The following is a 13574-nucleotide window of genomic DNA, read 5'->3' on the forward strand; positions in this document are numbered from 1 at the left end:
GGGCTCAGCGGTAATGAACCCGACTAGGATCCGTGAGGATGTGGGTTCGATCCCTCCCCTGGCCTCGCTTGGTGGGTTAAGGATCCCGTGTTGCTGTGGCGGTGGGGTAGGCCCGCAGCTACAGTTCTGATTCGACCGTGAGTCTGGGAACTTCCATAGGGCTGGGGCGTGGGCGTTAAAAAAAGATATACTATATGCATACTATATACATATGTAGGAGTTCCCGTCATGGCTGGACGAATCCGACTAGGAGGCCTGAGGGTGCGGGTTCGATCCCTGGCCTCGCTCGTTGGGTTCAGGATCGGGTGTTGCCGTGAGCTCTGGTGTAGGTCGCAGACAGGGCTCGGATCCCGCGTTGTGCTGGCTCTGGTGTAGGCCGGTGGCTACGGCTCCGATTGGACCCCTAGCCTGGGAACCTCCATGTGCCATGGGTGCAGCCCTAGAAACAGAAAATAACTACGTGTGTGTGTCTGTGTGTGTGTGTGTGTGTCTGTGTGTGTGTGTGTGTGTGTGTGTGTGTGTGTGCGTGTGTCTGTGTGTGTCTGTGTGTGTGTGTATACAGATAGATATAGATATACAGATATAGATATAGATATATCACCTACCTAAAGGCCCAGGACTAGAGAAAGCATTGGGTCATTAGGATCTAAGAATCTTCTCCCCGCCCCCCAAATCCATCCATCCAACCCACCCTCCCTCCCTCTCTCCATCTTTCACTTTTCCTGATAAAGACAAAGGGACAAAAATTGTTTGTTTGTTTGTTTCTTTGTTTGTTCGTTTCTTTCTCAAAAGATGTACATCTACTTTGTAACTTATACCTCTGTCAGAGGGATGGAGAATCCTTGACCTTTTCCTCCCTACCCAAATCCTTCCAGAAGTCAGAAACTCAGTGGCTGGAAAACTGGACTGGATCCTGAAGTTTTTCCAGTTGCCTTCCATCTCTGGCTACAACTCTCTTCATGAGCGTTTCCCATTTTCTCCCACCCTTTGGACCTGGCATCCTTGTGGATGAGAACACGTATCGCTTGTCCCGAGGCCCTGAAAACGGAAGCTAGTGGAGTCCCTCGATGAACACATCAGAGAAATGGTCTCTGAGAGTGTCTCTGAGAGTGAAACCATCACCCTGTGTTCATTTCTCTAAGAGCCCCTCGGAAAGTTGGCCCCAACACCTGACGGCATTCTCAGAGGGGCCTTTCAAAAGACTGAAGGGGCGTTCCCGTCATGGCTCCGTGGTTAACGAATCCGACTAGGAACCGTGAGGTTGCGGGTTCGATCCCTGCCCTCACTCAGTGGGTTAAGGATCCAGCGTTGCCGTGAGCTGTGGTGTCGGTCGCAGACACGGCTCGGATCCCACGTTGCTGTGGCTCTGGCGTAGGCTGGCAGCTATGGCTCCGATTCGACCCCTAGCCTGGGAACCTCCATATGCCATGGGAGCGGCCCAAGAAATGGCAAAAAGACAAAACAAACAAACAAACAAACAAACCGACAAAACAAAAGACTGAAGGGACTTTCCCCTCTCCCTCTCTCTTCCCTCTGTCTCACTCACTGTCTCTGTCTGTCTCTCTGTGTCTCTCTCACACGCACACGCACACACACACAGAGTCACCGGCTCCGTTCTTCATATGTAACAGTTTGAAAGTTCCAGGAAAGGTTGGCAGCCCAAACCGGCCTTGGTACTCCAGCTCCAATTAAGTCTCAGAGACAGAGTTTTGGGGTGAAGCATAAAGAACAGCTTTATTGCTTTGCCAGGCTAAGGAGGCCACAGCAGGCTAAGGACCTCAAAACTGTGTCCTCCCTTGAGAGGGGATAGCAAGGGGTTCTATAGGTTTAGCTTAATGGTAGGCATGGGGGTGGCGGAGCTGTCTAGAAGCATCAGGGTGCTTGCATTCTTCTCCCTGGATAGGAGATTAGGATAGACCATTTCAAAGTCATCAAGGCTGGAGTCAGGTGGTCCATGGAATGTTTCCAGTGTCTTTGGGGTTATGGCATTTTGACCTTCTCTCTGGAGTGAAGATTGCTCATCCACGGGGCGGGCGTGGGGCGGGGGGTGGGGGGGGGTCGCAATCCTTAGGGAGTGTTTCAAGGGTAGAGAAAACACCAGGTTCACTACAACTCTGACTCGACAGTAGTCATTAGTCATAAGTTCGTGGGCCAAGGCAAGCCATAACCTAACGGAGACTATTTCAAAGTAGCTTTTAGCTGTAACAATGTCTCTGGCTCCAACACACCAGCACTCCGGGGCTTGAGCTTGGTTTCAGTTTCAGAGGAGGGAACTCTGGCTCCAAGGATTAACCCCTTCGTTCCTTTGGTTTCTGTGGGCCTGGTTCGGGGAGCCCATCCACATCACCGCCTTTTGAGAGGCCATCTGACAACTGTTTCACCAAAGCGACGTCATCTCAAAACAAGGAAACCAGTTCCATGAAATGGAGGATCTCTCCCTCCCTCTCCCTCCCTCTCCTTCTCACTCTCCTCTACCCACAGCTCATGGCAACGTGGGATTCGTAACCCAGTGAGCGAGGCTGAGCATGGAACCTGCCACCTCATGGTTCCTAGTTGCATTTATTTCCACTTCTGCACCACGATGGGACCTCCCCAGCACAGTTTTTCACACGTGAAGTTTCCCGGGACGTCTCGGAGGAGGCGGACCCCAAACGTGTCTCCATGCCCTATGTGGGTGATTCCTGTGAGGTAAAATGACTTAAGGACCGGCCCACACAAAAGGGACACTCTGGCCCTCCTTTCTGGCCCCCAGACAGCAGGAGATGAAAATCTCCTCCTCGTGCAAAGGAAGATGGCAAGTGAAGATGTCCATTCCCACACCAAGGCCAACATGCTCCAGAAGTTTTGCGGGGTTTCCCGGGTTGGGAAATGGCGGGGGCTCCTTTGGCCTGACACGAGGCGAGTTTCGTGCACACATCCTCCCCCACCCCCCTCCATGCAGTCTGCGAGGGGCAGCCTGAGGGTAGGGAAATTGGGGAAAGGGGGGAAAAAAAACACTTTCCCTAAAGAGAAGCTCCAGGAAAAGTCACCACCTCTGACTTGACTGGAGAGTTTCTGCATTTGAATGAAGTGATTGAACCCAGGCCCTGAGGCCTGGATCTTCCTGATCTCCCCTCCCCCCCTTCCCGGGCGTGAGTCCAGGCGATTTGGGAAGCGAGAGGCGGCGCAGCAGGGATGGCGGCCGGGGGTGGGGGGTGGGGCGGGCAGCTGGGGCCGGGAGTGGGGGGGTGCGGGACTAATGAACCAGCGCCTGCCTGCATGCCTGCCTGCCTGCCTGCCTGCCTGCCTGCCTGCCTGCTTGCCTGCCTGCCTGAACGAGCCCCTCCCCTCCCCCCCCACCCCCTCCCCACACCCACCCGCCTGAGGGCAGGGATGGGGCCTGAGAGCTAAGGGAAACTTCTTTGCTAGCTACTTGTCAGGGAGTGATCCCAGCTCAAAGTCCCTTTGCTTATTTCGGAACAAGGTCTGAGTCTCAGCTAGTACAGAGTTTCTGAATGTCTCGGCACATGGACTGGCCTGCACCAAACAAGCAGACAGGAAGAAAAATGAACACACAGAAATCCAGCTGGTCTCCTTCTCCCAGAGTCTCTCTTGGAGAAATTACCTTAAGCTCAGTGACTTTGCCCCGTCTCCCTCTGGTGCAAAGCCATCCCTGGAGGAGCCAGGTCTTACATGAGCAGGGCAGGGCAGGGCAGCACCACCCAGGTGAGCTGGAGAGTGGAGAGTCAAGTTGATAGATACCCCAAATGTGGCTGGCCAGGGGTCTGGGCTAGCATTCCGTGTGAACTCACACACCCAGGCACCTAGCACCGATTTCCCCATGTTCTTCCGACCCTGATTCTCACTCTTCTTCTGTCCCCCCCCCCCCCCCTTCCTTCGGCTTTTTGCCTTTTCTAGGGCCGCTCCTGCGGCATATGGAAGTTCCCCTGCCAGGGGTCCAATCGGAGCTGTAGCCGCTGGCCTGCACCAGACCCACAGCAACGCGGGATCTGAGCCACGTCTGCAACCTGCACCACAGCTCACGGCAATGCTGGATCCTTAACCCACTGAGCAAGGCCAGGGATGGAACCTGCAACCTCATGGTTCCTAGTCAGATTCATTAACCACTGAGCCACAATGGGAACTCTGACTCTCCCTCTTCCCTGCCTGATACCTTAAGAGCCTGATCGTTTGTGGGGAAATGAAATCCCAGCTGGCAAGAGCCACCTTATCTTCCCAGCACACGAGAAAAGAATAGGCGCAGGCTCACATCCATCTTATGTTTCTATGCCTTGCCCTGGCCCCACCGTTTCAGAAAGCTGTGTCCCTCCACCTGTCAAAAGCCAAAGCCCAGGAGTTCCCGTCGTGGAATAGTGGAAAGGAATCCAACCAGGAACCATGAGGTTGCAGGTTCGATCCCAGGCCTTCCACAGTGGGTTTAGGATCTGGTGGCATCACCTTGCGCTGCGGTGTAGGTTGCAGACGCAGCTTGGATCTGATGGTGCTTGTGACTGTGGCATACACCCCAGCAGTTGTAGGTCTGATTCGGCCCCTAGCCCGGGAACCTCCATATGATGGGGGGAGGGGGGGGGGGGAGGCTGCAGCCAAAGCCCAAGGAAGAAAGACAATCAGAATGTTGCGTGGAACTCCTGGAGACTTAACAACCACCACCAGTCATGACCATGGCTGTCAACCGACACCAGAGCCAAAGAAATGTCGGATCAAATAGGAACCTGCCACTTACACCAGTACTCACCACAATGCAGGACCACAAAAACAAAGGAACAAGAAACCAAAACTAAATAATTGCCCAGGAGCAGCAGGTGCAGGAAAAGCATGCTGACTCTCACCCCCCAGAAGCCAGAGGTAACCTATTTATCACCCCACACGCACACACCTCAGCACCACCAGCACCAGCACCCCCCCCCCCCACCCCAGGATCGAATCTGCATCCTCGTGGGTGCTCCTCAGCTTTGTTACCAATGAGCCACAATGGGATCTCCCCAATCCAGGTTTTTATGTTTCTTTTTTTTTTTTTTTTCCCCTTGCTTTCTTCGGGTGGCACTCACGGCACACGGAGGTTCCCAGGCTAGGGAATCAGAGCTTGAGCCACTGGCCTACACCACAGACACAGCAACACCAGGTCCGATCTGTGTCTGCAACCTACACCACAGTTCAGGGCAATGCCAGATCTTTCACCCACTGAGCGAGGCCAGGGATCAAACCAGCACTCTCATGGATGCTACTCAGATTCCTACCTGCTGAGTCACAATGGGAACTCCACTAAATACATAAATTTTTTCAAAGAGAGAGAGAGAGGGAGAGTGTGTGTGTGTGTGTGTGTGTGTGTGTGTGTGTGTGTGAGAGAGAGAGAGAGAGAGGTCTGGTATCACTTGGGGAAAAATAAAATTATGCTTGGAGAAAAATACCTGTCCCTAGAGATCATTCACAATGGCTTGTTCTGCCTGTTCATTTCTCTCTTTCTTCCCTTTTCTTTTTTCCTTCCTTTTCTTTTCCTTTCGCATCTGTCTGTGCCGTGTGTGTGTGTGTGTGTGTGTGTGTGTGTGTGTGTGTGTGTGTGTGTGTGTGTGTGTGTGTGTGTAGTCTTCTTTTAGGGCTTCACATGTGCCATTTTGTAGGTTCCCAGGTTAGGGGTCAATGCTAGTCGGGTTCGTTTCCACCGAGCCACAACGGGAATTCCTGCCTTGTGCTTCTTTATCTTTGCTCTGTTACTAGGTGCTAGGGATTCCTTTTTGTTAAGTCCAGTCACTTAAATAAGGGTGTTTGCAGGGTTGCCTAAAGCATCAAAAATGTATTTTCTCATTAAATATTGGAATGTGGGGAGTTCCTGTTGTGGCTCAGTGGTAACAAACCCGACTAGTATCCATGTATGCCGGTTCGACCCCTGGTTTGGGAACTTCCGTATGCCACAGTTATGGCTCTAAAAAATCCTCTCTCTCTCTCTCTCTCTCTCTCTCTCTCTCTCGATAATATACACATACACACACACATCCATACGTACATACCTATGTACACATATACATATACATTGGAATTTGGTCTGCCATCGATGAGATGCTCCCTCTTTGTGTGTTGTTCATTTTGTTTTTTGTTTTTTAGGAGTGCACCCTCGGGATATGGAAGTTCCCTGGGCTAGGGGTTGAAGAATCGGAGCTGTAGCTGCTGGCCTGCACCTCAGCCAGAGCTATGCCCTGCCAGATCACCCGATCTGAGCTGAGTGGCCACGTCTGTCACCTACACCTACCTCCCCCTGAATGAAGACGTATTTTCAATACATCTCAAGTGGAGAAAAACTTGCTAAAAATCACTTTATTTGTCATGGAAACCATATCTTCTAGCAGACATGGCACAAAAGCCAGTGTTTATGGTCATCACACCACAGACATCAGAATTCCAAGCTTCTAGGGGTTTCTTGGGGGTGGGGTGGGGTGTGTCCCCAGGGCCTGTGGAAGTTCCATGCCCACCCCTCTGCCACCACCCAGGGATCCTTCGCCCTGGGTGGGTGGGGGGAGGGAGAGGGTATCTCAGCAGAAACGATCTTATCTTACGGGGTTTATGGATGGCTAGAAGCATGTGGTTCTGTTCATCTCATGCTTGAGGTTTCGGTTTTTGCCCTCCTACCTACCCAATGGTCGGCAGATGGAATTCTTCTGGTTTTCTCTGGCCATCCCTCTCCTCGAACTCACGGGTCCAGTTTTTCTCCCACATTTGACTTTTCCGGGAGATCCACAAAAGGAAGCGCCAACCCTTGACATCCACCGACAAGAGATCACCACCCTCTGCCCCTCTTTAGCCCCTTCTCATCCTCATGCCTGCCTGCACACATCGGAGACATTTCCAAGTGCCCAGGAGGATCCTTGGACCCTGACACCTCGAAATCTTCCCTGAGCAGCAGTGCTCGGGACTCAGACCTGGGGTTTATCACGGGCTCCAACCACGACCTTTGGTTTTCCTGGGCTGGGAGATCGGTTTCATGAGATGGAACCGGCTGCGGATTCAGCTTCTGGATCTGGACTGTGAAACGTTGTACAAGACTTTTTTCAAGGCATGACTGTAGGGGAACAAAACCTTGCGGCCCGCCCCCCGCCACATCCCAGATGTCACATGAGCACGGGGAGGAATTCTGTGGAGCTGGAAACAACCATGACCCAAAAGAACACAGGAAGGAATTCCTGTCATGGCGGGGCAGAAACGAATCGGACTAGGAATCACGAGGTGGCAGGTTTGATCCCTGGCCTCGCTCAGGGGTTTAAGGATCTGGCATTTTTCCGCGAGCTGTGGCATAAGGTCTCAGATGTGGCTCGGATCCCGCCGTTGCTGTGGCTGTGGCTCAGGCTAGCAGATGCAGCTCCGATTCAACACCAAGCGTGGGCGCGCGCGCGCGCGCGGGGGGTGGGGGGGAGGCGGGGAGGGAAGCAAACCTCCTAAGAACGACGAAAGTGCAGTTAGGAAACAGAAAATGATGATCCCGGAAGTCCACTTGAATGTGGTTGGGAGACATGCGTAGGACCACACCGCCACCGTGTGAGAGACCAGTGCAAGACAGCTGAACAATACAAAGCGGGGTGGGGGGTGGGGTGCTTGGCGGGGGTTGGAGGAGGAGGAGGAGGAGGAGGAGGTGGGGGGAGACGGCGGCACTGGTGCTGGGCAAAGGTGCCTCTGGGCGAGGACTTTGGTGACCATATTCTCATGGCAGGCTTGAGAGCCCAAAAGATGACATGGTGGAGGCTGAAGTTAAGTTTGGTCAAAAGGAAAACAACCATGAGAAAAGATGCATCCACCCACACCTAGAAAAGATATCGTGCCAGGAATGGGAGCCCTGTTCCAATGGCTCTTCCTGGGATTGTGGGAAATGAATCGATAGCAAGAAGATGCTTTCACATCCATGTCTTCAATGACTCCTGTACTAAGTGCGTCGTGGTTTTGCCAGTTTGGCAGAGTTGTGGAATGTCATCCGGCAATTGCATCTCCCCTGCCCAACCAGCAAGATGGAGTTGTTCTTTTTTTTTTTTTTTTTTTTTTTTCCTGCTGCACTGCCTTTCCTGTGCCAGGGATCGAACTTGAGGCTCAGCTGTGACCTAGGCACAGCGGGAACTCCAAGATGGATTTCTTTTTCCTTCTTTTTCTTTCCTTCCTTCCTTTCTTCCTTTCTTTCTTTTCTCTCTCTCTCTTTCTTTTTCTTTTCTTTCTTTCTTTCTCTTTCCTTCCTTCCTTTCTTCCTTTCTTTCTCCTTTCTTTTTCTTTCTTTCTTTCTTTCTTTCTTTCTTTCTTTCTTTCTTTCTTTCTTTCTTTCTTTCTTTCTTTCTCTCTCTCTATCTTTCTCTTTCCTTCCTTTCTTTCTTTCTCTTTCTTTCTTTCTTTCTTTCTTTCTTTCTTTCTTTCTTTCTTTCTTTCTTTCTTTCTTTCTCTCTCTCTCTCTCTCTCTCTCTCTCTTTCTGGTTTTTTTTGGGGGGGAGCCACACCCGCAGCACATGGAGGTTCCCAGGCTAGGGGTCAATTCGGAGCCTTACCTGCCGGCCTACACCACAGGCACAGCCACGCGGGATCCGAGCCGCGTCTGTGACGGACACCACAGCTCACGGCAATGCCAGATCCTTAACCCAACAAGTGAGCCAGGGATCAAACCTGCAACCTCATGGTTCCTGGTCGGATTTGTTTCCACTACCCCAGGATGGCAATCCTGAGACTTGCAAAGTTTATTGTTTGTTTCGGGTTTTCTCCACCCCCTCTCCCTCCCGTTTCAGCTTTATGTTTTACTTTTTGGCCACACCCACGGGCAGCAAGTGGAAGTTTTTCCTGAGGCAGAGATGGAACCTGCACCACACAGGGGCAACCAGAGCCACCGCGTTGAGAAAGCAGGAGCCTTGACCCTGTTGGTCGTGGGCTTCCTTCTTCTTCTTCTTCTTCTGTTGTTGTTTTTTGGGTTTTTTTTGGGGGGGGGTTGTTTTCCTTTTTTTGTTTTGTTTTGTTTTGTTTTGGATGAGATTTCAGTTCACCCCCCCCCCCCAACACACACACACACTCATAGTGTTGCGTTGTACTTTCCCTCCATTGTGGTTGGTCAGTCATGCTGAAATCCATGTTTCTATGACCTGACCACCAGAGCATTTGCCCCAGGCAGCCATTTGTTCTCTTTGGACTTTGTCTCAGTCTATGCAGAGAGAGATTTTCATTTCCACTTTCCTAGGATCGACTGTATCCTTCTCTCCCTTCCTAAGCTTCTGGGCTTTGCTTGTCTGCTTTTGACAGACCGTCTCCGTCGGTAAGGGTGGCAGGTAAACCGACTCCTGCGTTGTCGTTCTCCGAGAGCTTGCCCGGTTTCGTTTTTGCCAGTCCCCGCCTACCCTCCCACCCTCCCTCTCTCCCTCCCTCCTCCAGCTCCGTGCAGGGAGGTGGGGTGGGGGTGGGGGAGAGAAGAGAAGGTGGAGGGGAACCTGAGATCTCTCTCGCTAGTGCCACCCTCACCGCGCCGGCTTCTCTCTGGAATTCCCAAGCCCAGGAAGGGACATGCTTGGGGGAGCGAGCGCGGCTCCTTCTAGGCAACAGCGAGAACCTCTTCCCAGCTCCTTCCCCGCCGCCGCCGCCGCCGCCGCCGCCGCCGCCGCCGCCGCCGCCCCCCTCTTTCCATCTGCTGCCATCACGCCACGCAGTGCCTTGCCAGGAGGCAGCTCCGCGAGGCAAGCTTCGCGGTCGTGCAGGACGCCTGGCGCCTCGGCCCCGGGAAGAGCTCGGGCATTTGGGTGGCCGGCGCTGTGTCGTTGTGTCGCCGCCGGCCGGCCGGCCTTCCGGATCTGTCCCGGTGACGTTGGTGGCGGTTGTCGCGTGCCATCTAGTGTCCGCTTTTATATCGTCCCTTCCCTCTGCAGCTTTGGGGACCTTCGCGAGGGATGTGACTCAGCCATCCGGCCTGAGTCAGAGTTCCGGGAGGCTGGCGACACTGGCGGCGACAGCTCCGGTGGCTCAGAGGCCTGGGAGTGTCCCTCTCTCACCGGAGATTGGGCCTGCAGGCCTGTGAGGGAGTGACTGTCACCGCGCTCCCCAGGCAGGCTCTGGGGCCGCCTGGCCGGGTCGACCAGCATCCGCTCTTGCCGCTCCGGCCCCGGGGACCGACCAGGCCTGGGCCGGGCCGCCTCCCTAGCGAGGGGAGAGGGTGTGCGGCGCCCGGGACTGCCTGTGCTCGGGTGGCCTGGCCTTGTCCCGGGTCGCCCTTTGGAGCGTGAATGACTCCCGCCTGCGGTCCCTCCAGCCTCTCATCCCCGAAGTGAGGAGCGGCCCGGGTTGTGCGCTGAGGGCGTTGGAGGGCGCGACAGGCTCGGTGGCCGGCACGCTTGTTTCCCGGTCGTCATGCCGGCATGGGCCCCTCCCCGCCTGCCCCCCGACTGATGGCTACCGCCGGCCCGTGCGGAGTCGTACTCACGAGGTCTAGACCGGCACAAGACGTGAGGGGTGGAGCGGAAAGGGTGGCTCGGGCCCCGGCGCCTTCCTTCGCGGGGTCCGTTCGTCGGAGGCGCCTCCGTGGAAACATTTTTTTTTCCAAGTCCTGATGGATCCGGAGACGGTGGACGGTACCCCGCCGGCCCCCTGCTCCCGGGTGTGGCCGGGAAGGGTGCACCTGGGCCTGAGGCGTGCCCATGTAGGGTCCCGGTCGTTGGACAAGACTTCGTTTCCCACGCTCTCATTTCCCGCCCCCCGCCCTCGGAGTGTTTCCCTGTCGGTCGGTCGATCGGTCGGGAGGTGGGGACCGGCCTGAGCTGGATGGTGTGTCCTGGATTTTGGGGGAGCCAAGTCCCCGTCTGGAGCTCCGGACAGACCGATACCTGCCCGCGTGGGCAAGCCGGGAAGGGCTTCCCCGGCTGGCCGGCCGGCTCCACCTCCTTCATGTCCCTGTCCCTTCCTTGCGGTCACGCTCCCCGGGTCGACCAGATGGCTCTGAGAGCGCTGGGTCTGGCGACTCTAGGGCAGGGCTGGGGGACAAGTGTCCGGATGGGGGTTCCGGGGATACCCCCACGTCCTGTGGGTGGGCCCCGCTGCTGGGCATGGACATTTTTCGCGGCCGAAATACGCCTTTTCTGTCACCAGGTAGATGCTGACACGATCCTCTTCAGCGCCTGTCGCTGGAGACCTTGGGCCTCTGGATGCACGTGGGGGGCTTTGGGCTTTCGGCTGCTGTCCAAGGCCTGACCCTGCCCTTTGCACCCCGCGTGGGGGCCGCTCGCCTGGGCCTGTGCGCCGGCTCTCACTTGTGCATCCAGCTGGCCCGTGCTGCGGTGTCTCCTCCGGTCTCTGGCTGACCCGAGGGCGGCAGGGCGCGTGGCCCTGTGGGGTCTTCTACCCTGTGTGCCTCCCTGCTGCGGGCACCCGGCGGCTCGGCTGGGACAACCCCACCCTGTTGGCTCCGTGCCACGTGTCAGGCGTTCTCCCTCCCGGGGTTGTCAGCCGCTGTCTCTCCCCTGAGAGAGGAAGGGGAGGAGGAGGAGGAGGAGGGGGTGCCGGTGAAGCTGAAGCAGGCCCCCGTGGTGATTGTCTTTGCTGGCCCTCCCTCCCCTCTTCTGGGCTCTTCCCTGGCTCTGCCAGGACTGATCGATGTGGTGATGTGGCGCTCTCCTGGGCTTGGGCTTAAGCCGCGCCAGATGAGGGACGGCCGCTCATGGTGAGCTGGGCCGCGCCTCTCATTCTGTCGCGGGCCCCTCGCTGCTCCTCCCCCACCTGCGGGTGGTGTGGGGGAAGGCAGGGGTGCGGCCTCCAGCCTGACCTCTGGTCTCCCGCCCTGCTGCCTTCGGGTGTCAGTCGGGGGGGGGGGGCCTGGGTCCTTTGGGACGCAGCAGGCATTCTCGCTTTGCCGCCTTGGCGTGTGCCTTGCGAGCGGTCCCTCCCCAAAGTGGGGGGGAGGCCTCCCTCGCTGCCATGCTTCGCATCCCTGCGGGTGCGTGAGCGTGCCTCCCCTGGTCCTCTGTGGTGCCCCTGGAGTACTCCGGGTTGCCTGTCAGATGCCCGAGGCCGAGCGGTGGTGTCGTTTTCCTCTCCCAGCGGTGAGTCCCCTCGGGTCCCCACTGTGGTGGTGGCGTGCCCCACGAGCAGCTTCCTAAAGCTCAGGGGAGGGGGTCGAGACGGTAAGGCAGGGGAAGCTTGTGTCCCCTCCCCGGGAGGGGCTCAGGTGGACCCCTTGTCATGGGTCTCCCTCACTGTGTGCCAGTGAGGGCAGCCCTTGGCCCTTGAGCGGCACGCCCCATGCTTCTCCCTTGACCGGGAAGGCTGCATGTGGTCGTGAGAGCGACCGCGGTGGGCCGGGAGATGTGAAGGGGGGGTCCCCGTCTGGCTTTCCGGACGTGGCACCCCTCCACCCACGTGGAAAAGTCTGAAAGGCAAGCCTGGTGGCAGCACAGACTCTTGCTCTCCCGGCTCTGACCGTGGACGCTCACATGGGCTGTGTGCTTTACCCATACCGCAGACCCCCCCCCTTCTGACTTCCCACTTTTTGGGAGTGTTCCCACTCCCGTGGGTCCCCGAAGGGGCGAACGATGGTGTGGGGGGCACGACGCGCCCTCGGTGAGAAAGCCTTCTCTAGCGATCTGAGAGGGGGGCCTTGGGGTACCTGGACCCCCCAGCCGCCGCCCCTCTGAAGTGTGCAAGGCAGTAGCTGCCGGTGCTACTTGCCACAGCGTGTGGGCAAGAGCCGCCCTCGCGCGAGGGGTGCGCTGGCCCCCGCGGTGGGGGCCAAGCGCTGCTCTTTTGCCTAATGCGGCCTGTACCTCCCCCCTCCGAGTTGGGGGAGGGTCACGCCGGGCCGGGCCGGGTTTTGGCATCCAGCGCCGGGCTGTGTGCTGCGTGGGCACGTGGTGCCCCTCCCCTTGGAAGGGGAAGTGGAGGAGGGGGATGCGCCCCGTCCCCCGGCGGCCTCTGCCCCTGCCTCCCCCGCTGCGAGCCGCCTGTCGGTTCTTCCCGCACTCGCCTGGGGTCGCAGCTGGTGGTGTGGAGGTGGTGAGCGAGCATGGTTCGGGCCGCCTCGCTCAGGAGCGTTTCCCCCAGGCGTCAGGCCCTGGAGGGTGGACTAGGTGAAGGACGGATGAGATGAGGGTGGAAAGATGGACGGATGGGTGAGATGAGGCGGACGAGCCCCCCCCCCACGTGGCAGGGGGGGGGAAGCCTTTGCACATGGGGCCCTGGTGGTGGGGCCGGGTCGTGGAGTGCTCTGGGGCGACTGAGGCCGCCTGGTGTCCCAGGTGTCATGGGACTGCCCTCGTGTGTGTGGTGGTGTGACCCCGTGCTGGTTTGCCTGGCGTGCCTGGGTCCTTTCTCCTCTCCCTGGGCAGGCACCCGCGTCCCTGCCTCACAGCCCTTGCCCCGTGTGCATTGCCGCCCTTCCCCGGTGCTGCCGGCCCTCCCCCTGCCCCGAACAGGTGACCGCCCTGCCTTGCCTGTGCCATGTCTCTCTCCCTCCCGCCCCCGTGTCAACCGGGGACCTGAAATGGCCTCACCTCGTGTGGGTGTCACCCCCTGGCCGCCGTGGCCGGGCGGGTGTCCCTGGGTGATGTGCTTCTCGGGTGTCCCCCTGTGCGCGGGGGGGTGGGGGAAGA

Source organism: Sus scrofa, chromosome 10 (assembly GCF_054392235.1).
Source record: "Sus scrofa isolate SSC_HxYL_T2T_F1_AM1 chromosome 10, Sscrofa_HxYL_maternal_Yorkshire_Landrace_v2.0, whole genome shotgun sequence".
NCBI lineage: Eukaryota > Metazoa > Chordata > Mammalia > Artiodactyla > Suidae > Sus > Sus scrofa.